Here is a 24843-nt window from a genome sequence, read left to right on the forward strand (position 1 = left end):
AGGAACTTCAAATACCAAATTTGACATAATTCCGGTGAATATTGACGCTAAAATCATCAATATATCGGATATCGGGAGGTAGCGTTATATGGGGGCTATACGAAGACCTGGGCCTGCAAAGACAATTTTCTGTCATAGACTGCAGTTACCATTACAAACTTCAAATACCAAATTTGAAACAATGCGGGTGAATAATGTCGCTAAAATCATCAAAATACCGAATATCGGGAGGTACCGCTGTATGGGGGCTATACGAAGACCTGGACCTGCACAGACAATTTCCTGTCTTAGGGGGAAGTATCCATTACGAACTTCAAATACCAAATTTGAAACAATTCCGGTGAATAATTTCGCTTAAAAACCGAATATCGGGAGGTGTCGTTATATGGGGGCTATACGAAGACCTGGGCCTGCATAGACAATTTTCTGTCATAGGCTGTAGTATCGATTACGAACTTCAAATACCCGATTTGAAACATTTCATGTGAATAATGTCGCTTAAATTACCAAAATACCGAATATCGGAAGGTACCGCTATGTAAGGGCTATACCAAAACGTGGACCTACATGTCCCATTTTCAATACCAAAAATCCTGCAGACATAATATACATTTGAGTAAAATTTTATCAACCTACTTCATTGCGTTCGGAAGCTAGAGTGATTTCCGCAGACAGACAGACCGAAAGACGGAGGGACATCTCTAAATCGACATAGAATTCTATGCTAATCAAGAACATATATACTTTGTGGGGTCAAAAATGTATATTGCGAGGTGTTACAAACGGAATGACAAACACCACTACTATAGTGGAGGGTATAATAAAAGTGAACCCTTGTCCCAAAAATCTAGAAAAAAAACTTAACAGTCTTAGAATTACCCACCCTAGGGCTATAAGCCTCAGTCCCAGAGGCTAGAATATTTTATATCAAGTTTTTGTTTTTTTTCCCTTCGTATTTTGAAAATGATCAATGGTTCAAAGAAAATTAGCGTTAACACTGTTTTTTTTCTTCTGCCGGGCACCCTCAGCCATCATCAACTTGTCTATGACGGCGCCATACAAGCCATAAAAATGTTAGACTTTTTTTCGATTAGCAGTCCATGGCTGGATGGATGTTGGTGATCATGACGATCGGGGAATCTATTAACACCACACAAAAATTACCGAAGACAACAACAACAAGTCGTAAAAACAGTGTTTGGATGAGAAAAAAGAGTTTATGGTGTCTTCTTAACCCTCAGAGGGCTAAGATTTTAATGGGGACGAAATGAAGCCATATATAAAGAGTTGGGGAAAAATACAAAACATTAACAGATCTACGAAGTCAATCTGTAAAACGTCAAGGGAAATCTGGGTTACTTCCATAAGGTCTTACAGTAACCGAATTCAGGCCGTATAGACTCAAATTCTAGCCTTTATTTGAAAAAGGAAGCCATCTAATGACTTATGCCAGGAAAAATCCGCATTTGTTGGAAGAAATTGAAATTTTGTTCAAATTGAGTTTCTCTTTAGAATTTCCAGGAGTTTTTTAGACAATAGATTTCAAAAGAAAGTACAGGGTGAGATGAAAAAACTACAACCAACTTCAGACTGCTGGCATTTCCAAGCCACTCGTCCGACAGCAGTTACAATTATTCCAGTGACAGTTCAATATATTATTTACAAGCGTACATAGGCATTTTGGTGAGAATTTTCCAGAAAAAAAATTATTCGTGATGGAGATCAAGCGTGATAGTGTGATTTCTTTATATTTGGCTGGGAAACCACGAGTGGCTATCGTTAGATCACACCAGCATTTAAATGTGAATAAACCTTTTGTGTCTCGTACCATCGCTCGTTACCGTGATACTAAAAGCGTAACCCGACCTCAATGAAGTGGACGGAAGAAACCAGCAACATCAGCAGAAATGGTTCGAAAAGTAAAGAAGCGATTTGATCGGAACCCGCGTCGCAGTGACCGTGAGCTGAACATATCGCAATATTCCATTCGGCAAACATTGAAAAATGAGCTCGGGGTAAAGCCATTGAAATTCCAAAAATTGCAAGAACTTACACCGCAACAAAAAATAAAATTGACTCAAAAGAGCTAAAGAATTGCCTCGCTTGGCCGAAAGTGGAGAACTGCCGATTTTGGTTTTTTGTTGTCTCCGGTGAGAAAACATTCGTTGTCCAGCAGAACTCAAGCGCCGGCCATAGTGATGGTATGGGCCGCCATAACAGCCGATGGTCGCTCTCCGCTCGCATAAATCGAGCGTGGCATCTGAATAAATGCCGAATATTATCGCGAAAATATTCTGGAGGGTCTATTAAAGCCTTGGGCCCGCAAACATTTTGGCCGCAGACCTTGGACATTCCAACAGGACTCAGCACAATCGCACTCAGCACGCGCCACCCAAGAATGGTTACAAAATCAGGTACCTCGCTTCATTTCCAGCTCACAATGCCCACCAAAATCTCCGAATACCAGCGGTTGGAATATTGTGTCTGGAGTATTTTGGAAAGCAAGGTTGGCACTAAAAAATACCAAAGTGTCGATCACCTCAAGCAAGCGCTTGGCCGGGAATGGGGAATGGGCCAAAATACCGCAGAGCAACATTCGGGCAGCGTGTGACATTTTTATTGGCCGTTTGAAGGCCATAATTCGTGCCAAAGGTGATCAATTCGAACGAATCTGAACTTATTCTAAAATATGATGCTATTTCCGACTTTTTTTTTGACTTTGACGTTTGACTTTGTTGCAGTTTCTTTATCTCACCCTATACCTTAGATCTGGGTAACTTCCATAAATAACCGAATTCAGGGCTTAAGAACCCAAATTCAATCCTTTATTTGAACAAGGAAGTCATTTAATGGCTTGTGTCGTTAAAAAAAATCCTCCGATGCATTAACTCCTTTAGTTGTCTCTTGCAATTATAACCATTTGTTGGTAGAACTTGAAATTTGGTGCAAATAGTGTTTCTCTCTAGAATATTTTTTGACATTGGAGGTTCCTAATATTTATTCTCGTAAAAATTCAAAAATACCCCAAAAAAACCCTTTGGCCGCAAATGGTTTGAACACCCAGCCATCAAAACACAACCGTTTTTCACACGAAGCAACGAAAACAACATTTTCGCATTTGAAGTTCAAAAACCCCAACAACAATTCTAAGATATTTTTTCGAAAAAAAAATTGAACAAAGAAAGAAAACATCATTCCCATATCCCCATCGGCAAAATTTCAAAACAAAACAAAACGTAACGCTAAACCGCATTTGTGTTAACTATTTATTTATTTATTTTTTCTTTAACAATTTTCACAATCATTAGCTGTGGCGCTAATTGATGAATGCCAAAGGGAGTGGAGGGGGGGGGGGGGGAGGGAATAAGACAGCAACAATAAAAAAAGTATTGGATAGAAAACATCGGGGAATTTGAATAAGTTATCCATCTTCAGCGTTTTTTTTTTTTTTTTTCTTAACCTCCTCCTCCTCTCCCATGACTTTTTCTTTGCAAAATTTGTGTAGGCGAATAGCGATCCACATGATCGCCAAAGAAATGTGTAAATTGTTATGAGTCTCGATTATTTTTTATTTGATCAAATGGATCTTTATGGCCTTCGATCATGGGATAATGTCATGGGATGCAATTAAGTGATATTGATGTTGATTTTGAAACTGCCCGAGGCCAGTGTTGGGCGCTTGGAGAGAAATGCGAATTTCACACAGTCACAATCGAAATGATATCTTCTATGTACAAAAATAGACGTAAAAAGGCTATTAGTTGTATAGGCAAGTCTAAAAGTCCCAGACAAGTTGATGGTGGCGCCCAACGTAATATCATTGTAAACGATTCCTTCAAAATGTAATAATATATACTTTGACGGAGAGCTAACCCTATAAGGGCCACTTTTTTTGATTGACATATCACTGTCCTTTGAGATTTGTCGACCTTTGAATTGAAGGGGGATTCGGGATTTTAGCTTTTGCCGATAAAGATATTTTAGGCACTTGGTGCCATAGTGCTCTCTAAATCTGTGTTATGTGTCAATAGACCGATGCTAATCGAAATAGTCCAACATTTTCATGGCTTACACGATATCGCCACAGACAGGCGAATGGTGGCGCCCAACGAAATGTCTCAAAAACATAAAAAGTAAATGAAATATTCTTGTCCTGGGGCTAAGAGTGAGCCCCATAATGGATAATTTATATTAGATTGGTGTAAAACTGTATATTGACTAGGGTTTCGGATTTTAGCTTTTGTCGATGAAATATATATTTTCGACACTTGATGCAATAGTACTTCCCAACTCTGTGTTAAGTGTAAATAAGCTCCAGCATCATAAAACGACGGCTGCTAATCGGAAAAGTCCAACATTTTGAAGGTTTACATGATGTCGTCATAGACAAGTTAAAGGTGGCGCCCAACGCAATATTTCAAAAACATAAAAAGTAAATGGTATATTCTTGTACTGGGACTGGAAGTTAACCGTATGATGGATAATTTATGTATATTGAATTGGTGTCGCTCCGGCCAATGAGTCCAGTAAAGCTGTATATAGAACACGGTTTCGGATTGTAGCTGTTGTCGATGAAGTGTCCATTTTAGACACTAGATGAAATGGTACTTTCCAACTCTATGTTAAGTACAAATAGACTCCACCATCATCAAACGTCGACTGCTAATCGAAAAAGTTCAACATTTTAATGGTTTACATGATACCGTCATAGACAAGTTAAAGGTGGCGCCCAACGGAATACCTCAAAAACAAAAAAAAGTAAATTAAATATTCTTGTACTGGGACCTTTGATGGATAATTTATATTGGATTGGTACCGCTTTGGCCAATGAGTTTAGTAAAGTTGTATATGGAGCAGGATTTCGGATTTTAGTTTTTTTCAATGAAATATCCATTTTGAACACTTGGTCCAATTGTAATTTCCAACTAAGTATTAAGTGTTAATAGTCTTCACCATCATCAAACGTCGACTGCTAATCGAAAAATTTCAACATTTTAATGGTTTACATGATGCCGTCTTAGACAAGTTAAAGGTGGCGCCCAACGGAATACCTCAAAAACAAAACAAAAAAATGGTAAATTAAATATTCTTGTGTTGGGACTTTTTAACCCTTTTATGGAAAATTTATATTGGATTGCTACCGCTCTGGCCAATGAGTTTAGTAAAGTTGTATATGGAGCAGGATTTCGGATTTTAGCTTTTTTCGATGAAATATCCATTTTGGACACTTGGTCCAATAGTAATTTCCAACTAAGTATTGTGTGTTAATAGTCTTCACTATCATCAAACGACGGCTGCTAATCGAAAAAAGTCCAACATTTTCATGGTTTACATGATGCCGTCATAGACAAGGTAATGGTGGCGCCCAACGGAATATAACAAAAAGTTAATGATATATTCTTTTCTAAGGAAATAATCGAGCGGCAATTGTGCTTCGATAATTCTTCGAAGGTTGATTTGTCAATATTAGTCGATAGCTAATTGCTAAAGATTTTCCCAATTAAAAACAAGTAAGCAAAGGCTATAGTTGTGCGGGGCCGACTATGTTATACCCTGCAACACTACAATATGTTAGAAGCCCCCTTATGTCCAAATCCATATTGGAAGATTTCGCTTTTGAATTTAGGATTTTGACTAGGGACATTTGCCCGATATTTATGCACTCCGTCGGGCTGTTAGTTGTTGTAGTCCATTTTACAGCTAAATATAATCCAATGGTCATCCAAAATGCTGGAATTCTTCCCTGTCCCTAACTCTCGTCACAGGCGTGTCGAATGCCTTCAATTGTGTGCTCGGAAAAACATTTTTGTTTTTGGTTAATTTGAGCCCCTAAATATTTTGCAATCATCTCCAAAAGAAAAAAGCCCCTCTGTATCTCCAAATTTAGACTCATCTATATGATTTGCTTGTCTGCGATATTTGGCTATATTCGTCAACAAAATCAGCATAAAAAAGTCAGAAGTTCGCCTTTTGTGTATTTCGGATATCGCCTGTATTTAATGCTGGTATTTTTTCACACAAAATTAGTGGTCCATTCTACCCTCTGCTAAATATTACCCGAGGACCATCAAAATTGGAAGCCTTCTGCCCAGCCCTAAGCTCTAGCCCCATGCTAACTTCCGCGTCGATTGGTCTATAATTGCGACCTGTAGAGCAACTGCAAAAACAGGCAATTTTTCAGTATTTTGTCCATTTCAACCCCTAAATATTATGCGATCATCTCCAACAGAAATAGGGTTCTATTCTGACCCTAGCCCCACCTCCATTCTAAATTACGTGAAGATCGGGCCATAATTGCGACCTGTAGAGTGATTACAATTTAACATGGACAGACGGACGGACGGACATACATTGCTAGATCGACTCAGCTCGACGAGATAGGAAAATCCATATATACTTTCCTATGTGGGAAACCAATATTTCGAGGTGTTACATAATTTTTGGTCCAATCAAACTTATAATACCCCCACCACATAGTGTTGTAGGGTATAAAAACTAACGCGTAGCTAGCTCATTGATACTAATTGGTCAGCACCAACGTCGATTCGTCATCAATAGCAACAATCAATAATTCTTCGATTATATTTCGATAACTGATCGATTGAACGGCGGTAGCACAATATTTAACCTGCTTTGTCGATAGCTCATCCGTTGCTTATCATTAGCAAATCGGAAATGTATTGAAAACTCATCGAATAGTCATAAATGGCCCAATCATAACTTATCGATAGTTCGCCAGCAGCTCAGCCCGAAGACAGTTCGTCGATATGACGAGAATAACTCGGTGGTAGCAATTCGATAGTTTTTTCAAGGATAGCGGGTCCGTAGCACTTCGATTGCTCGCCGATGGCTCATCGATAACTCATCGTTGGTTGATCTAAAGCTCGTCGACATTTTATAGATTGTCTATTGACAGCATTACAATAGCTCAACGAGAGCACGTCGATAGCTTGTCAATAGCTAGCTGATAGTTCGCCAATGGCACGTTGATGGCTCCTTTAGAGCTTATCAATATCTCATCGATAACACATCGTTATCTCATCGATATTTCAGCCAAAGCTCATCCATATCACGCTGATAAATTGTTGATAGATAATCGACATAAATTCTATAACTTTTGGTTAGTACGTCGATAGATCTTCGATTGCTCATCGGAAGCGCTTGGTTAGTTCGTTGATAGCTGGTACCATGGTAGAAGAATATAGGTAGACGCGTCGACACAGCTGCTTGGACAATGAACTGTCAAACCAATTTTGGAATTGAAAATTTTGAATTAAAAATTATTTAAATTTGTAAAAGTTGTTTAAAAACGCGAATTATAATAGCCTCCGAATAACGTAGTATATGAAAGTATATGAAAATCTATTTATATTTGAAAAAACATTTAAATTTTTTTGACATATCAATGCTCCCAAGCGTTGATGCATCTACCTGTATTCTTCTGCCATGGCTGGTACATAGAATATCGATTGTTCATTGATATCTTATTGCTGAGGATTCAACGATAGATCGTGGATACTTCATAGGAAGCACTTCGATATCTCGCCAACAGCTCATCTGCAATTTGTCGATCAATCGCCAATAACTCATCGATGGTTCCTTAATAGCTAATAGATTCGATATCACGTTGATAACTCGTGGAAAGTGATTCGATAGTTTTTCCTAAGTACCTCGAAAGCTCCGAACCCTCTGGTTGATTGCTGATCCATAGCATATCGATTTCTCATAGATATCTCAACAGTAGCTTGTCAATAACTGGTCGATGGGTCTACGATAGATCATAGATGGATAGCTCTTAGATACTTCATAAACAAAACTTCGACAAATCAGCGGCAGAACGTCGATAGCTCATCAACATTACTTCGATAGCTAGCCAAAAGCACGCCGAGAGCGCATTGGTTACTTATCTCCAGCAAATCGGCAGTTCATTGATAACTCTCCAATAACTTAACTATATTACCTTAATAGCTCATTGAAAGCCCCCCTCGATGGCTTTTCTTTAGCTGCCGATGTAGCTAATCGAAAGCTCGGAAACATCTGATCGATAGCTGATCCATAGCACATTGATGGTATATAGATATGTCATAGATAACTCATTCATAACTCGTCGAAAGGTCCACGATAGACCATAGATAGCTAAAGTATAGCTCGTAAATACTTCATAAACAGCACTTCGACAACTCATCGGCAGAATGTGAATAGTTCATTAATAGCACATCGATAGGACTTCGATAACTAATCAAAAGCTCGCCGATGACATAATAGCTAATTGATGGCTCGTTTTTAGCTCATGGATAGCTCGTCTAAAGTTATTCGATAAATCATTGATACGTGGTCGGAAGGTCGTCAATAACTCATTGATATCTAGTTGATGGCTCATCAATAACTAAAGGGTATCTCTTCAATATCTCTTTTATAGCTAATCGATAGCTCATTCCTGGCTCATGGATGGCTCGTCGAGAGCTTGTCTAATACTAATTCAGAACTCGTCAATATCTCATCGATAGCACATTAGTAGCTGGGTGACTCATCCACAACTTATCGATAATTAGTTGATATATCGACTTGCTATCAACTAATTATCGATAAGTTTTGGATGAGTCACCCAGCTACTAATGTGGTATCGATGAGATATTGACGAGTTCTGAATTAGTATTTGATAAGCTCTCGACGCATCGATGGTTTAGCGATGGCTCGCCAACTGTCCGTCGATAGCTGGTCGATGTATTTTCTATAATTTATTTAAAGCTCATCGATTTCTAGTTGTTAGAATACGGATAGCTCGTCGAGAGCTTGTCAAATATTCATTAAAAACTCACCAATAACACATCGATAGCACATTAGTAACTCGATAGCTCATCGAAAACTTATCGATAATTCAATGGTAGCTAGTCGATATGACTCGTTCATCGATCGCTCGTCGAATATACATCCAAAGCTGGTTGATTTTTCTTCTATAGCTAAACAATAGCTCATCGATTGCTCGTTGTAAGCTCATGGATAGCTGGTCAATAGGTAATTGATAGCTCATCATTAACTCATTCGTTGCTCGTCAATAACTCATCAATATCTGTTCTATAGCTAATCGAAAACTAATCCATTGGTCGTTAATAGCTCATGGCTCTTCGGGAGCTTCCCAAGTACTAATTGAGAACTCGTCAATATATCATCGATAGCACATTAGTAACATCCAAAACTTATCGATTATTCATTGGTGGAACATCGATCGCTCGTCGAATATAAACAATAGCTGGTTTCTGTCCCTTCTACAGGTTGAGATAAAAAAAAAACTGCAACAAAGTCACCTTTGGCACGAATTGTGGCCTTCAAACGGCCAATGAAACCGGCGCGTGCTGAGTGGGATGGTGCTGAGTCCTGTTGGAATGTCAAAGGTCTGCGGTCAAAATGTTTGCGTGCCCAAAGCTTTAATACACCCTCCAGAATAATTTCGCGATAATATTCGGCATTTATTTAGATGCCAAGGTCGATTAATACGAGCGGAAAGCGACCACCGGCTGTTATAGTGGCCCACACCATCACCATGGCCGGCGCTTGAGTTCTGGTGCCCAACCGAAGGTGCACATTTTCAGCTGACCTCTTTGGCAAGGCTTTAATACACCCTCCAGAATATTTTCACGATAATATTCGGCATTTATTTAGATGCCAAGGTCGATTAATACGAGCGGAGAACGACTATCGGCTGTTACGGCGAGCCACGCCATCACCATGGCTGACGATTGAGTTCTGATGGCCAACCAAAGGTGTACATTTTCAGCTGACCTCTTTGACAGGTAAACCCAATAATTTTGTTTGTTTATAAACTGTTGGACAACGAATGTTTTCTCATCGGAGAAAACCAAATTCGGCAGTTCACCACTTTCGGCCAAGCGAAGTAACTCTTTAGCTCTTTTGAGTCTATTTTCCTTCTGTTGCGGTGTAAGTTCTTGCACTTTTTGGAATTTCAATGGCTTTACCCCGACCCCTTTTTTTAATATCTGCCGAATGGACTATTGCGATATGTTCTGTTCAGCTCACGAGCCACTTTTCAGCCACTGCGACGCGGGTTTCGATCAAGTCGCTTCTTTTGCTTTTCGAAATATTTCTGCTGATTTTGCTGTTTTCTTCCGTCCACTTCCTTGACGCTGACGGGCTACGCTACCAGTATCACGGTAACGAGCGATGGTACGAGACACAAAAGATTTATTCGCATTTAAATGCTGGAGTGCTCTAACGATAGCCACCAGTTTTTTTCCAGCCAAATATAAAGGAATTACACTATCACGCTTGAATTCCATCGCGAAAAACTTTTTCCTGGAAAATTCTCAGCAAAATGCTTTTATACGCTTGTAAACAATATAATGAGCTATCACTGAAATAATTTTAAAAGCTATCGGACGAGTGGCTTAGAAATGACAGCAGTCTGAAGTTGGTTGCAGTTTCTTCATCTCACCCTGTATACCTTAGATCTGGGTAACTTTCATAAATAACCGAATTCAGGGCTTAAGCACCCAAATTCAATCCTTTATTTGAACAAGGAAGTCATCTAATAACTTCTGTCGTTAAAAAATCCTCCGATGCATTAACTCCTTTAGTTGTCTCTTGCAATTATAACCATTTGTTGGGAGAACTTAAAAAATTTGGTTCAAATAGTGTTTCTCTTTAGAATCATTAGGAAATGTCTTGACTTTAGAGTTTCCTAATATTTATTCTCGCAAAAATTCCCACAAAAACCCCTTTGGCCAGTGGGGAGGGGGATAATGAAGACAGCAACAATAAAAAAAAGTATTGGATAGAAAACATTGGAGAATTTGAATAAGTTATCCATCTTCAGCGTTTTTTTTTTTTTCTTTTAACCTCCTCCTCTCCCATGGCTTTTGATTGGCAAAATTTGTGTAGGCGAATAGCGATCCACATGATCGCCAAAGAAATGTGTAAATTATTATGAGTCTCGATTATTGTATTTTTATTTGATCAAATGGATCTTTATGGCCTTTCGATCATGGGATAATATCATGGGATGCAATTAAGTGATATTGATGTTGATTTTGAAACTGCCCCAGGGTAGTATTGAGCGCTTGGGGAGAAATGCGAATTTTACACAGTCACAATCGAAATGAGACGTAAAAAGGTTATGATTTATAAAGGTAAGTCTAAAAGTCTCTGACAAGATGATGGTGGCGCCCAACGTAATATCATTGTAAATTATACCTCAAAATATAATAGTATATTCTTAAACTTTGACGGAGAGTTAACCCCATAACGCCCACATTTTTTGATTGACATATCATTGTCCTATGAGATAAGTAGGACTTTGTTTTGAATGGGGTTCCGACGTTTAGCTTTTATCGGTGATGTTTGAATTTTTGGTTTTTGGTGTAATAGTGCTTTCTAAATCTGTGTTAAGTGTTAATAGACGGCAGATAAACGAAAACGTTCAACATTTTAATGGTTTACATGATGCCGTCATAGACAAGTTAATGATGGCGCCCAACAGAATATTTCGAAAACATTAAAAGCAAACGATATATTCTTACACTGGGAAAGTTAACCCTATGATGGATAGTTTATATTAGATTGGTATTGCTCCGGCCAATGAATATAATAAAGCTGAGTTTCGGATTACAGCTTTATAATGTTTTCAAATTTTAGCTTTTGTCGATCCATATAAATTTAAGGCGTTCGGTATATTACTTTTCAACTCTGTGTCAATAGACGGCGGCTAATCTAAAAAAAAAGTCCAACATTTTCATGGTTTACATGATGCCGCCATAGACAAGTTAATGGTGGCGCCCAACGGAATATCAAAAAACCAAACAAGTAAAAAAACATTACGTTCGGACGGTCCGAAATTTTAATACCCTCTACCTTAGGGTAAAGGAAACTTTAGAACCTTTAAAAATACCAATTTTTAAACAAATTCGTGGGAAAATGTGGAAAAAAGCATCAAAATCCCGAATATCGGGATCTACCGTTATATGGAACTATAAAAAACGCGGACCTATACATACAATGTTTCGCCACCGGAGCTAGAACCCATTATGAACAACAAATACAAATTTTTAGACAAAACCGTGAAAAAATAGTTTGTGGATATTTCATACATAGTTCACCGATATCTGATTGATAGCTCATCGATAACTTGTCAATAGTTTCTCGGCCTGTCTCCCATAGCTTATCAATAATACGTCGCTAGTTCGTTGAAAACTTGTCGAAAGATCCTCAATAGATCATTAAAGCCAGACAATATCTCATTAATAGTTCAACGATAGATATATCTATAGTTAATCGATAGCTCATCCATGATTCGTTGATAGCTCATGCATAGCTTGCCGAAAGCTTGTTAATAACTCATTGATTGCACATCAGTAACCCGGAAGCTCATCCGGTGAATCAATGATAGCTCGTCGACATGACTTATTTATGGTTCATCGATAGCTCATCAATTACAAATTGATGGCTTATTAATAATTCAGATATAGCGAGCCCAAAGCTTATCGATATTTCATACATAGTTCACCGATATCTGATAGATAGCTCATTGGTAACTTATCGATCGCTCTCCCATAGCTTATACATATACTACGTCGCTAGATCGTTGATAACTTGTCGAGAGCTTCTCGATAGCTCATTGAAAGTTTGGTGCTTCCACGTCGACAATTCATGTATAACTTATCGAAAGCTCGCCGCTACCTCTTCGATGCCTCGTTAATGTCTCATTAATAGTTTAACCAGACATCGTCGGTATTTCATCAATAGCTTAATGGTCGCTGCTTGATATGACATACTCGTCGTCATTGATAGTTCCTCAAGATCTTTGATATAAGATAGATAGATAATATAGTCGTTACTCTCTTATCCATTGATAGCTCGACGATATACAGGAATGCGATAACTCGTCAATAGCCTGTCGAAGGACTGACGTTTTACAGATGTAATAGACCTGTTACAGACATAATAGACAGATATAATAGAAAGTATATTATTTATTGAGAACTGTATTTTAGTTACAAAAGGCTTGTAGATGGGAGGTACTGGAAGATACGTTTTGAGGCATAGAGGCTCTGTAGGAGGTCATTTATTTATAGAAAGCTTGAAAATGTTTTTTTTTTAGGTTTTGGGACCTAGTATAAGGCCATCCTTGTATTAAAGAACTGTACAGGGTGAGATGAAAAAAACTACAGCCAACTTCAGACTGCTGTCATTTCTAAGCCACTCATCCGACAGCTGTTAAAATTATTCCAGTGACAGCTAATTGTATTGTTTACAAACGTGCAAAATCATTTTGATGAGAATTTTCCAGAAAAAAAGTTATTCGTGATGGAATTCAAGCGTGATAGTGTGAGTTCTTTATATTTGGCTGGAACACCACAAGTGGCTATCGCTAGAGACCTCCAGCATTTAAATGTGAATAAATCTTTTGTGTCTCGTACCATAGTTCGTTACCGTGATACTGGTAGCGTAGCCCGACGTCGAGGAAGTGGACAGAAGAAAACAGCAACATCAGCAGAAATGGTTCGAAAAGTATAGAAGCAACTTGATCGAAACCCGCGTCGCAGTGGCTGAAAAATGTCTCGTGAGCTGAACATAACATATCGCAAGTATTGAAAAATGAGTTCGGGGTAAATCCATTGAAATTCCAAAAAGTGCAAGAACTTACCCCTCAACAGATAGAAAATAAACTCAAAAGAGCTAAAGAGTTGCTTCGCTTGGCCGAAAGTGGTGAACTGAAGTGGTGAATTTGGTTTTCTCCGGTGAGAAAACATTAGTTGTCCAGGAGTTTGTAAACAAACAAAATGATCGTGCTTAATTGACAAAGAGGTCAGCTGAAAATGTGCACCTTCGGTTGGCCACCAGAACTCAAGAGCCGGCCATGGTGATGGTGTGGGCCGCCATAACAGCCGATGGTCGTTCTCCGCTCGTATTAATCAACCGTGGCATCAGAATAAATGCCGAATATTATCGCGAAAATATTCTGGAGGTTGTATTAAAGCCTTGGCACGCAAACAGGACTCGGCACGCGCCACCCAAGAATGGTTACAAAAAGAGTCGATCACCTTAAGCAAGTGCATCGCCGGAAATGGGCCAAAATACCGCAGAGCAACATTCGGGCAGCGTGTGACGGTTTCATTTTCCGTTTGAAGGCCATAATTCGTGCCAAAGGTGACCAGTTCAAACAAATCTAAACTTATTTCCGACATTTTTTGATTTCATTCAATAAAATTTGAAAAGAAAAAAATGTAAAAATAAAGGTGTTTGACTTTGTTGCAGTTTTTTTTTTATATCACCCTGTAGAGTAGATAGACTTTTAGGCATAGAAACCCTGAAGATGGTATCCTGTTTATAGGAAAGCCAAAGACGGGGCTTAAGGTATAGAATACCAAGAAAAAACTTTTTATAAAAAACCTGAAGGCTTAGGGTATAAGATTCCAAAAGAGGATTTCCTCTGTTTAACCGCAGAGGTTCCTCTACTGATAAACGACCTGAAAATGGCATACTAATATAGAAAACTATGGAGATGTCTATTTTATTTATAGAAATCTGAATAAGATGTTTTATGTAATGAAGACAGTAAAAAATGTCTGAATCCTAATATTTTCTTGTAAAAGGTCTCAAGATGATATTTTAGACGGTCGAGCCTTTAGGTATGGACTCGGTGGTTTTAAGGCCTCCTACAAAGTTTAGAGGTTTAGAATGTCTTCTATACATATCGAATATATTGTAGAGATAGTCCTATATCTATTATCTATTTTACTCAAATGCTCTACATTCTCACCTCAAAATCAAGTTCCGCCGAGTTCTTTTAAACACCAAGGTTTGCTTTGGTTTTCTCATAGCGGCCATATAATTTAATTTAATTTTTTTAATTTTTTTTATACCCTCCACCATAGTATGGAGGGTATATTAAGTTTGTCATTCCATTTGTAACACCTCGAAATATACATTTTAGACCCCATAAAGAATATATATTCTTGATCAGCATAAAATTCTATGTCGATTTAGCGATGTCCGTCCGTCTATCCGTCTGTCCGTCTGTGGAAATCACTCTAGCTTCCGAACGAATTAAAGTAGATTGATACAATTTTACTCAAATGTATGTTTTGTCTGCAGGACTTTTGGTATTGAAAATGGGTCATGGGGACCGTTATATGGGGGCTATACCAAAACGTGGTCCTACCCCCATATAACGGTGCTTCCCGATATTCGCTATTTTGATGATTTTAGCGACATTTTTCGCTGAAATTGTTTCAAATTTCGCATTTGAAGTTTGTACTGGATACTACATCCTATGACAGAAAATATTCGTATAGCCTCTTCGTATACCCCCCGTGTAACGGTACCTCCCGATATTCGGTACTTTGTTGATTTTAGCGACATTATTCACCGGAATTCTTTCAAATTTCGTATTTAAAGTTCGTAATAGATACTACAGCCTATGACAGAAAATTATCTGTGCATGTCCACGTCTTCGTATAGCCCCAAATATAACGGTACCCCCCGATATTCTGTATTTTGATGATTTTAACGATATTATTTACCGGAATTGTTTCAAATTTCGCATTTTAAGTTCATACTGGATACTACATCCTATGACAGAAAATTGCTTGTGCAGGTCCACGTTTTCGTATAGGCCCCATATAACGGCACCTCCCGATATTCGGTATTTTGATGATTTTAGCGACATTATTTACCGGAATTGTTTCCAATTTAGTATTTGAAGTTCGTAATGGATACTTCAGCCTATGACAGAAAATTATCTGTGCAGGTCCACGTTTTATAACTCCCATTGGTACCTCCCTATATTCGGTATTGTGATGATTTTAGCTACATTATAAACAGTTTTTTTTCAAGTTCCGCTATTGAATATTGTACTAGCTAATGACAAAAGTTGCCTATGCAGGTCCACGTCCTCATATAGACCCTAATATATGGCTAGATTCGGTATTTTTAAAATTTTAACAGAATTTTTGACAGATTTTTTTTTTTTTTTGAAAATTACCAAATTTGTTCCAAATGGTGGAGGGTATTCAAAATTCGGCCCGGCCGAACTTACAGCTTTTTTTCTTGTTTTTCTTTCAAATTACAAAGAAATGTTCAAGGTTAAGATTTGAATTTGAAATGTGAATAACCGACAACAACAAAAAATAATTGTTAAAAGTTGTTATAGTTTCTTGAGAGTTATTTGTTTGAGTCGTTTTATTTATCAACCTGTGCCAGATCTTGATATGCGTTTTTCTGTTGGCTCAGAGCGGACACAAATTATGGCATTGGAGAGATACCGGCTGCTGATGCTATTACCGATAGACCAACCAACCAGCCGACTTGCTAGTCAGTCAGGTGAATAGAAATAAAAACACGTTTTCAATTCTTTTTTTTTATTTCAATTTCAAAATCTTGATAAATTTACGTCTTTTGTTTAGATTTCAAAAAAAAAAAAAAAACAATGAAATTAGGAAACAGAACAACTTGGCGAGTAAACAAAATTGAAAGAAATAAAATTTTAGAAAAAAAATACAATGGCTTTGTAAACGAAAACAAAACACTGTAATAAACTATTTGAATTTTAGACAAACAAAAAAAAAAGTATTCAAAGAATGAAAAAAAAAAACACAAAAAATTATTTGTGTGTGACACAAAATCGTTTTGACCAATTGGCCATGGAGACAAAAGACAGCCATGCCGTTTGTCATCTTTCGGCCATTAGAGACACAGGAAAAAAAAAGAACGCTGGAGGACCGGCACACAATTGGAAAAAGGAACAAAACCAAATCGATTTGTTCCACTCACTTCATCTTGAATAACAAGGTAGTGGGGAAAAGATCAAAACAAAATGTTTTGAAATTAGTTTTTGCAAATTTTGAACTACGAACAGCTGTAGAAGGGAGGAGTATGGAAAAATTGTGTTCTCACGAGAAAGAATGAAAATTTGAAGAATGCAGTTTTTAAGTCACAATACCTCGCAATATTCTTATGTCTGTGGACCATTCTTTGAATAAATTTTCAGTTGAAAAAGAAAACTTAGAATGGGAAAAGGCAACAACTGCCAATGGTAGGCTTGCCCTTGGTTTACTGCAGAAAAAGTGCAGTCGGGCCGAAATGTGGCAAACATAATCAAAATACCGAATATCGGGAGGTACCGCTATATAGGGCTATACAAAAACGTAGACCTATACATGCAATGTTTCGCCACCGGAGCTAGAACCCATTATGACCCACAAATACCAATTCTCAGACAAATCCGTGAAAAAATGTGGCAAAAATAATTCAAATACCGAATATCGGGAGATACCATTATATGGGGGCTATACAAAAACGTGGACCTATACATGCAATGTTTCGCCACCGGAGCTGGAACCCAATATGACCAACAAATACCAATTTTCAGACAAATCCGTGAAAAAATGTTGCAAACATCATCAAAATACCGAATATCAGGAGGTACCGCTATATAGGGCTATACCAAAATGTAGACCTATACATGCAATGTTTCGCCACCGGAGCTAGAACCCATTATGACCTACAAATACCAATTCTGAGACAAATCTGTAAAAAAAAATGTGGCAAACATCATAAAAATACCGAATATCGGGAGGTACCGTTATATGGGGACTATACCAAAACGTGGACCGATATATTTCATTTTCAATACCAACCATCATCCTAGACACAATACAAGTAATTCTGCTAAATTTTGACGCTCTACGTCAAATAATGTGGGCTGTATCGTAACATCGGACAGAAAGACAGACAGACGGACGTCGTTAAATCGACTTAGAATTTTATGCTCATTATGGGGTCTACGACGAATATTTAGGGATGTTACAAACGGAATAACAATGTTAATATACCCTCTTTCCAAGGTGGAGGGTATAAAAATATTTATATTTTCTGCATAGAAAGATAAAGGATAATCCGACTCTACTTTGCAAATCACAATATTTGCGTCACTTCTAGGTCAGGTGCGAAAATGGACAATATTGGTCCACTCCATCAAGTACCTCCCACACAAAGGGTCAACATTTAAAATAATTAAAACAATCATAATATTTCACTAACAAAAGATCTGCTGTGAAGATGGCACATATCGGTTCACTCCTTGTACCTCCCCCACAAAAGGTCAAAATTTTGAATATTCATGAAGCTCATAAAACGCGAAATTAGTGTCCGATTCCATTCAGACTTGGTACATTTCAATATTTCCCTCAACACAGAATCTCTTATAAAGATGGTATGGAAATCGGACGATTTCTTCTGGTATCTCCCCCCACAAAGGGTCAAAGTTTTGAATAATCATAACGATCAAAAACAAGTAAAAAAGCAGCTAAGTTCGGTCGGCCCGAACTTTTAATACCCTTCACCATTTGGAATGAACTCGGAAAATTTCAAATAAAATTTCGAAAACCACTATATGAGGGATATACGAAAACGTGAACCTACATACGAAATTTTTTGTCAAAGGCTGTAGTACCCTTACAAACTTTAAATACGAAATTGGAAACAGTTCCAGTGAATAATATCGCTAATATCATTAAAATATCGTATATCGGGAGGTACCGTCATATGGCGGCTTACGAAGACGTTGACCTGTATACAAAAATTTTTGTCATAGGCTGTAGTACCGATTACGAACTTTAAATATGAAATTTGATATAATTCCGTTAAATAATGTCGCTAAATTCATGAAAATGCCGAATATCGGGAGGTGCCGTTATATGGGAGACTATACGGAAACGTGGACCGACATGGCCCATTTACGAAATTAACCTGCCTACTGGTGAACTACGCATGTATGCAAAATTTTAGCCTTCTATCTTAATTCGTTCGGAAGATAGAGTGATTACAACAGACAGACGGACATCGCTAGATCGTCTTAGAATTTTACGCTGATCCAGAATATATATACTTTTTAGGGTCTATCATGAATATTTCGAGGAGTTACCAACGGAATGATAAAAATCCGAAATAAGCATCCAGTTCTCTTCAAATTATACACATCGCAATATTTTTGTTAACCCAAGGTCTGGTGTGAAATTAGGATAAATCGGTCCACTCCTTCTGGTACTCTCCACAAAGGGTCAACATTTTGAATAATCATAAATCTTATGAAACATGAAATTAGTATCCGATACCATTCAGACATGGTACATCGCAATATTTACCTCAACGCAAGATCTATTATAAAGATGGTGGAAATCGGACCATTCCTTCTGGTACCTCCCCCATTAAGGGGCAAAGTTTTGAATAACCAAAACGATTATAAAATCCGAAATAAGCACCCGGTTCTCTTCATATTGCATACATCCCATTATTTCTACTAACAAAAGATCCCCTGTACAAATGGGACATATCGGTTCACTCCTTCTTGTATCTCCCCCACAAAGGCACCTCAAAATTTTGAATATTCATGAAGTTCATAGAACGCGAAATTAGTATCCGATTTCAATCAGACTTGGTAAATCTTAATATTTCCATCAACACAAGATCTGTAGAGATTGAACCATTTCTTCTGGTACCACCCTCACTTGGGACTCAAGATTTTGAAAAATAAAACGCTCAAAGAAAGCGAGATAATCATCCAACTCTTTTAAAATTTTACACATCCAAATATTTTTTTCTAACACAAGATCTGCTGTAAAAATGGGACAAATAGGTTTACTCCTTCTGGTACCTCCCCCACAAAAGGTCAAAATTGTGCATAATCATAAAGCTTATGAAACATGAAATTAGTATCCGATTCCATTCAGACTTGAAGCATCTCAATATTTCCATCAACGCTAGATCTGTTATAAAGATGGTACCGATCGCACCATTCCTTCTGGTACCACCCTCATATAGGGTTCAAGATTTTGAAAAACAAAGCGTTCAAAGAAAGCGAAATAAGCATCCAACTCTCTTCAATTTTCACACATCCAAATATTTTTTCTAACACATGATCTGTTGTGAAGGTGATATATATCTGCGAATCCGTTCTGGTACCTGACCCACAAAATGTCACAATTTTCAATTCTTTTATTTGTCATAACTTGCGAAACAAGTCAGCGATTCTATACAATTGGCTATATCTAAATATTTCTTTTAACCAGAAATCTGATATGAATACGGAATTTCGCATAAAATTGGATATAAATGTTGGATTTCCTTCAGATGTTGCATATACCAAAATTTTTACCTGTATTAGATGAATTATGAAAATGGAATATTTCGGTCCGCTATATCTGTTATCTTGAGCACATGTCCAAAGTTTCCAACAATTTGCACATATCCTAGTCGATATAGTCTAAATCTGGCAGGTTGTAATATTTATATCATTCTTAGGTCAGAAACGAATTGTTCAATATTGGCCAACTGCTTCTGAACCTCTCCCCTAAAGGGTCAACAGTTTGAATAATCATAACTCAAGGCTGGGGGTATACATCTGTCGGCAAAACTGACTGATACTATTAAACTGTTTTCTATACCCTCCACCATAGTATGGAGGGTATATTAAGTTTGTCATTCCGTTTGTAACACCTCGAAATATACATTTCAGACCCCACATAGTATATATATATTCTTGATCAGCATAAAATTCTATGTAGATTTATTGATGTCCGTCCGTCAATCCGTCTGTGGAAATCACTCTAGTTTCCGAACGAATTGAAGTAGATTAATAAAACTTTACTCAAATGTATATTATGTCTGCAGGACTTGTGGTATTGAAAGTGGCTCATGTAGGTCCACGTTTTGGTATAACCCCCATATAACGGTACCTCCCATTATTCGGTACTTTGTTGATTTTAGCGACATTATTCACCGGAATTGTTTCAAATTTGGCATTTGAAGTTCATAATGGATACTACAGCATATGACAGGCGATTGTCTGTGCAGGTCCACGTCATCGTATAGCCCCCATATAACGGCACCTCCCGATATTCGGTATTTTGATGATTTTAGCAACATTATTTACCGGAATTGTTTCAAATTTGGTATTTGAAGTTCGTAGTGAATACTACAGCCAGGTCTACTTCAGGTCCACTTATAGCCCCCATAGAACGGTACCTCCCTATATTTTTGGTATTTTGATGATTTTAGCGACATTATTCATCGGAATTGTTTCAAATTTAGTATTTAAAGTTCGTAATGGATACTGCAGCCTAAGGCAGAAAATTGTCTGTGCAGGTCCACATTTTGGTATAGCCCCCATATAATAGTACCTCCTTATATTGATGATTTCAGCTACATTATTCACCGATTTTTTTTTTTTTTTTCATGTTTTGCATTTGAATATTGTAATGGCTTATAACAAAAGTTGCCTATGCAGATCCACGTCATCGTTTAGACCCTAATATGACGGCTACATTTTGTATTTTTAAGATTTTAGCAGAATTTTTTATGGATTTTATTATTATTATTTTTTTTTTTGGAAAATACCAAATTCGTTTCAAATGATGAAGGGTATTCAAAGTTGGGCCCGGCCGAACTTACAGCTTTTTTACTTGTTTCTGTTTTTTTAAATATGCCTCCTTCTTTGATTAAAGCAAAAACTCCTCTTGGGAATTTAAGAACCTCAAAATGAAGCCGTGTGTATAGAAACTCTTGCTACACGAAGAGATTGTTTTAATATCCTTTCGTCTATCGGACTCCCTGGTTAAACATTCCTTGGTTCGACATCGTATTCTTATAGAGAATCGGACAAAGATACAAAAATACATTTGTTCCACTCACTTACGTGCAGCAACAATACCGGCAAATACCAGAACAAATTTCAACCATTCAACAATACCTATTTAGAAAACAATCAAGAAATTGATTTGTATTTTTATTTTATTATTATTATTATTTTATTTTTTTTTTTTTTTTTTTTTGAGAGAGTGAAACGAATGATTGAAAGGAATTTCGAAAACAATAACATTACCGAATTTCAAGTCACTTGAAATTTTCATTGGTTGGCAATTAACAAAGGGACAATGGCAGGGATTAACAGCAGGATGCAACAACACACACACACACTCATATATACGGTCTTAAAATCCCTTCGCACAGATAAAATCGATTCACCTTAACAATGATTGAAATTTATATTTTTATAGTGTTTTTCAAAAGAAAAATAATATTTCTATTATTAGACTACTGAAACAATAAAATCGCGTAGATACATATTTTTTCAATTGATTTTCAAAATTCTTTGATGATAAAGGACCTCCATGAAATAGAAAAGAAAAAGGAATCTATTTTTATTACGGACCGAGCAGATGGGCAACATTTTAAAAGGGAGCTGTTGAAAAGTGTGTTTAGGCAGCTGTATGATCCGAATAACCCATTAAAAGGTAATGAAACAAACTACTCTCTGCCGTGCTAGTGGGGAATAATGGGTTAATCCTTAGAAAAATTATAAATTACAAGAAAATTACTTACCAAGTAATGAGTAACATGCACGGCTGATTACAAAAAAAAGGAGAGAGAGAGACGTCAAATGAAGAAAAAATAAGTAAAAAAGCTGTAAGTTCCGCCGGGCCGAACTTTGAATACCCATTGGAACGAATTTAAAAATTCTGTTAAAATCTTCAAAATACCGAATGTTATTATATTAGGGTCTATACGACAACATGAACCTGCGTAGGTAACATTTGTCATAAGCCATTACAATATTCAAATGAGAAACTTAAAAAAAATCGGTTATAATGTCGATAAAATCAAAATACCGAATATCGGGAGGTACCGTTATAGGGGGGCTATGTGTGGACCTGCACAAACAATTTTCTGTCGTAGGCCGTAGTATTCATTACGAACTTCAAATATCAAATTTGTAACCATTCCGGTGAATAAATTCGCTAAAATCATCAAAATACCGAATATCGGTAGGTACCGTTATATGGGGACTATACGAAGACGTGGACCTACATGACCCATTTTCAATACCAAAAGAAAATTTTCAATCGACATAGAATTTTGTGCTGATCAAGAATATATATACTTTGTGGGATCTAAAATGTATACATCGAGGTGTTACAAACGGAATGACAAACTTAATATACCCTCCATACTATGGTGGAGGGTATAAAAACAAGTAAATAGTTACAGTCGGTTTTGCCGACAGATGTATAGGAGGGTATATAGTATAGGAGTGTATAGGAAGGTATATTAACTTTATCATTCCGTTTGTAACATCCTTAAATATTCGTCGTAGACTCCATAAAGCATATATATTCATGATCAGCATAAAATTCTAAGTCGATTTTACGATGTCCGTCTGTCTGTCCCTCTGTTGAAATCACGATACAGCCCACAATATTTGACATAGAGCTTCAAACAATTGGCATAACAATTTGTATTGTGTCTAGGATGGTTGCTATTGAAAATGAGATATATCGGTCTACGTTTTGGTATAGTCACCATATAACTGTACCTCCCGATATTCGATATTTTGATGATTTTCCCCACATTTTTTCACCGATTTGTATAAAAATTGGTAATGGGTTCTAGCTCCGGTGGCGGAACATTGCATGTATAGGTCCACGTTTTGGTATAGAACCCATATAACGGTACCTTTCGATATTCGATATTTTTTTGATTTTTGCCACATTTTCCGCGGATTTGTCTAAAAATCGGTATTTCTAGGTAATAATGCGTTCTAGCTCGTGCGGCGAAACATTGTATGTTTAGGTCCATGTTTTGGTATAGCCACATTTTTCACCGATCTTTTTTAAAATTGGTATTTGTGAGTCGTAATGGTTTCCTTTACCCTAAGGTGGAGGGTATTAAAAGTTCGCCCCGGCCAATTTATTTATATCATCTTCTCAACAGATTTTGCATTAACAAAAACATTTGGATGTGCAAAATTTGAAGAGAGTTGGATGGTTATTTCGCTTTCTTTGAGCGTTTGGTTTATCAAAATCTTGAACCCCATGTGGGAGAGGTACTAAAATAAATGGTTCGATCTCTACCATCTTTACAACAGATCTTGTGTTGATGGAAATATTGAATTGTGAATGGATCGATCTCTACCATCTTTATAACAGATCTTGTATTGACGGAAATACTGAGATGAACCAAATCTGAATGAAATCGAATGTTAATTTCGCGTTTTGTTAACTTCATGGATATTCAACATTTTGACCCTTTGTGGGGGAGGCACCTGAAGGAGTGAACCCATATACACCATCTTCACACCAGACTTTGAGCAAATAAAAATATTGTAATGTGTTAAATTTGAAGACAATCGGAATCTTACATCACATTTTATAATTATTCAGAATTTGGACCCTTTGTGGGGGAGGTGTTGGATGGAGTGAACCTATGTTGTCTATTTTCCCACCCGACCTAGCGCTGATGCAAATATTAGGATTTACAGAGTTGGAGCATAATCGGATTATCCTTTCTCTTTCTGTGCAGTAAATTATTTTCTTTGAAAATGTTGACATTTTGTGAGGGAGGTGCCAGAAGGAGGGGACCGATATTGCCCATCTCCGAACTCAATATTACCAAGTTCGGACTAAGTCGGATACTCCCTTCGAGAGCCAGACAGGCGAACGGACGGACATCGCTAGATCGACTCTAAATGTCCTGAAGCGGATTTGGTCCATAGAGAGCTAGTGTCTAAAACCGTTATTTCGACGAGGCACGTCTTGGCCTTACCAAATAATATATTCCCTCTCTAGCCATATGTCTGAGAGTATAATAAGGCCTAACACGAACTCTTGCAACGAATCTAAAATTTTAAGGTGGATTTTTCACTGACGAAGTTGGGGGATCTTACTGGTGTCTACTCTAGTGTCGCTTGAATAGACGCATTGGAAGACAAAACATGAAAGCATTTGCATTAAATAATCTTCAAAGGATACATTATTCGGATATCAATTATCAATT

At 37.3% G+C, this 24843-nt stretch overlaps 1 protein-coding gene across 1 annotated transcript in view; it reads left to right on the top strand.

The window, feature by feature from the left end:
• Positions 1–24843, top strand: part of LOC101897737 (inward rectifier potassium channel irk-1) — a 186530-nt gene that overhangs the window by 112371 nt on the left and 49316 nt on the right. The gene's annotated exons all lie outside the window — the stretch shown is intronic.

The sequence above is a fragment of the Musca domestica genome, unplaced genomic scaffold (genome assembly GCF_030504385.1).
Source record: "Musca domestica strain aabys unplaced genomic scaffold, Musca_domestica.polishedcontigs.V.1.1 85, whole genome shotgun sequence".
In the NCBI taxonomy this organism is placed as follows: domain Eukaryota; kingdom Metazoa; phylum Arthropoda; class Insecta; order Diptera; family Muscidae; genus Musca; species Musca domestica.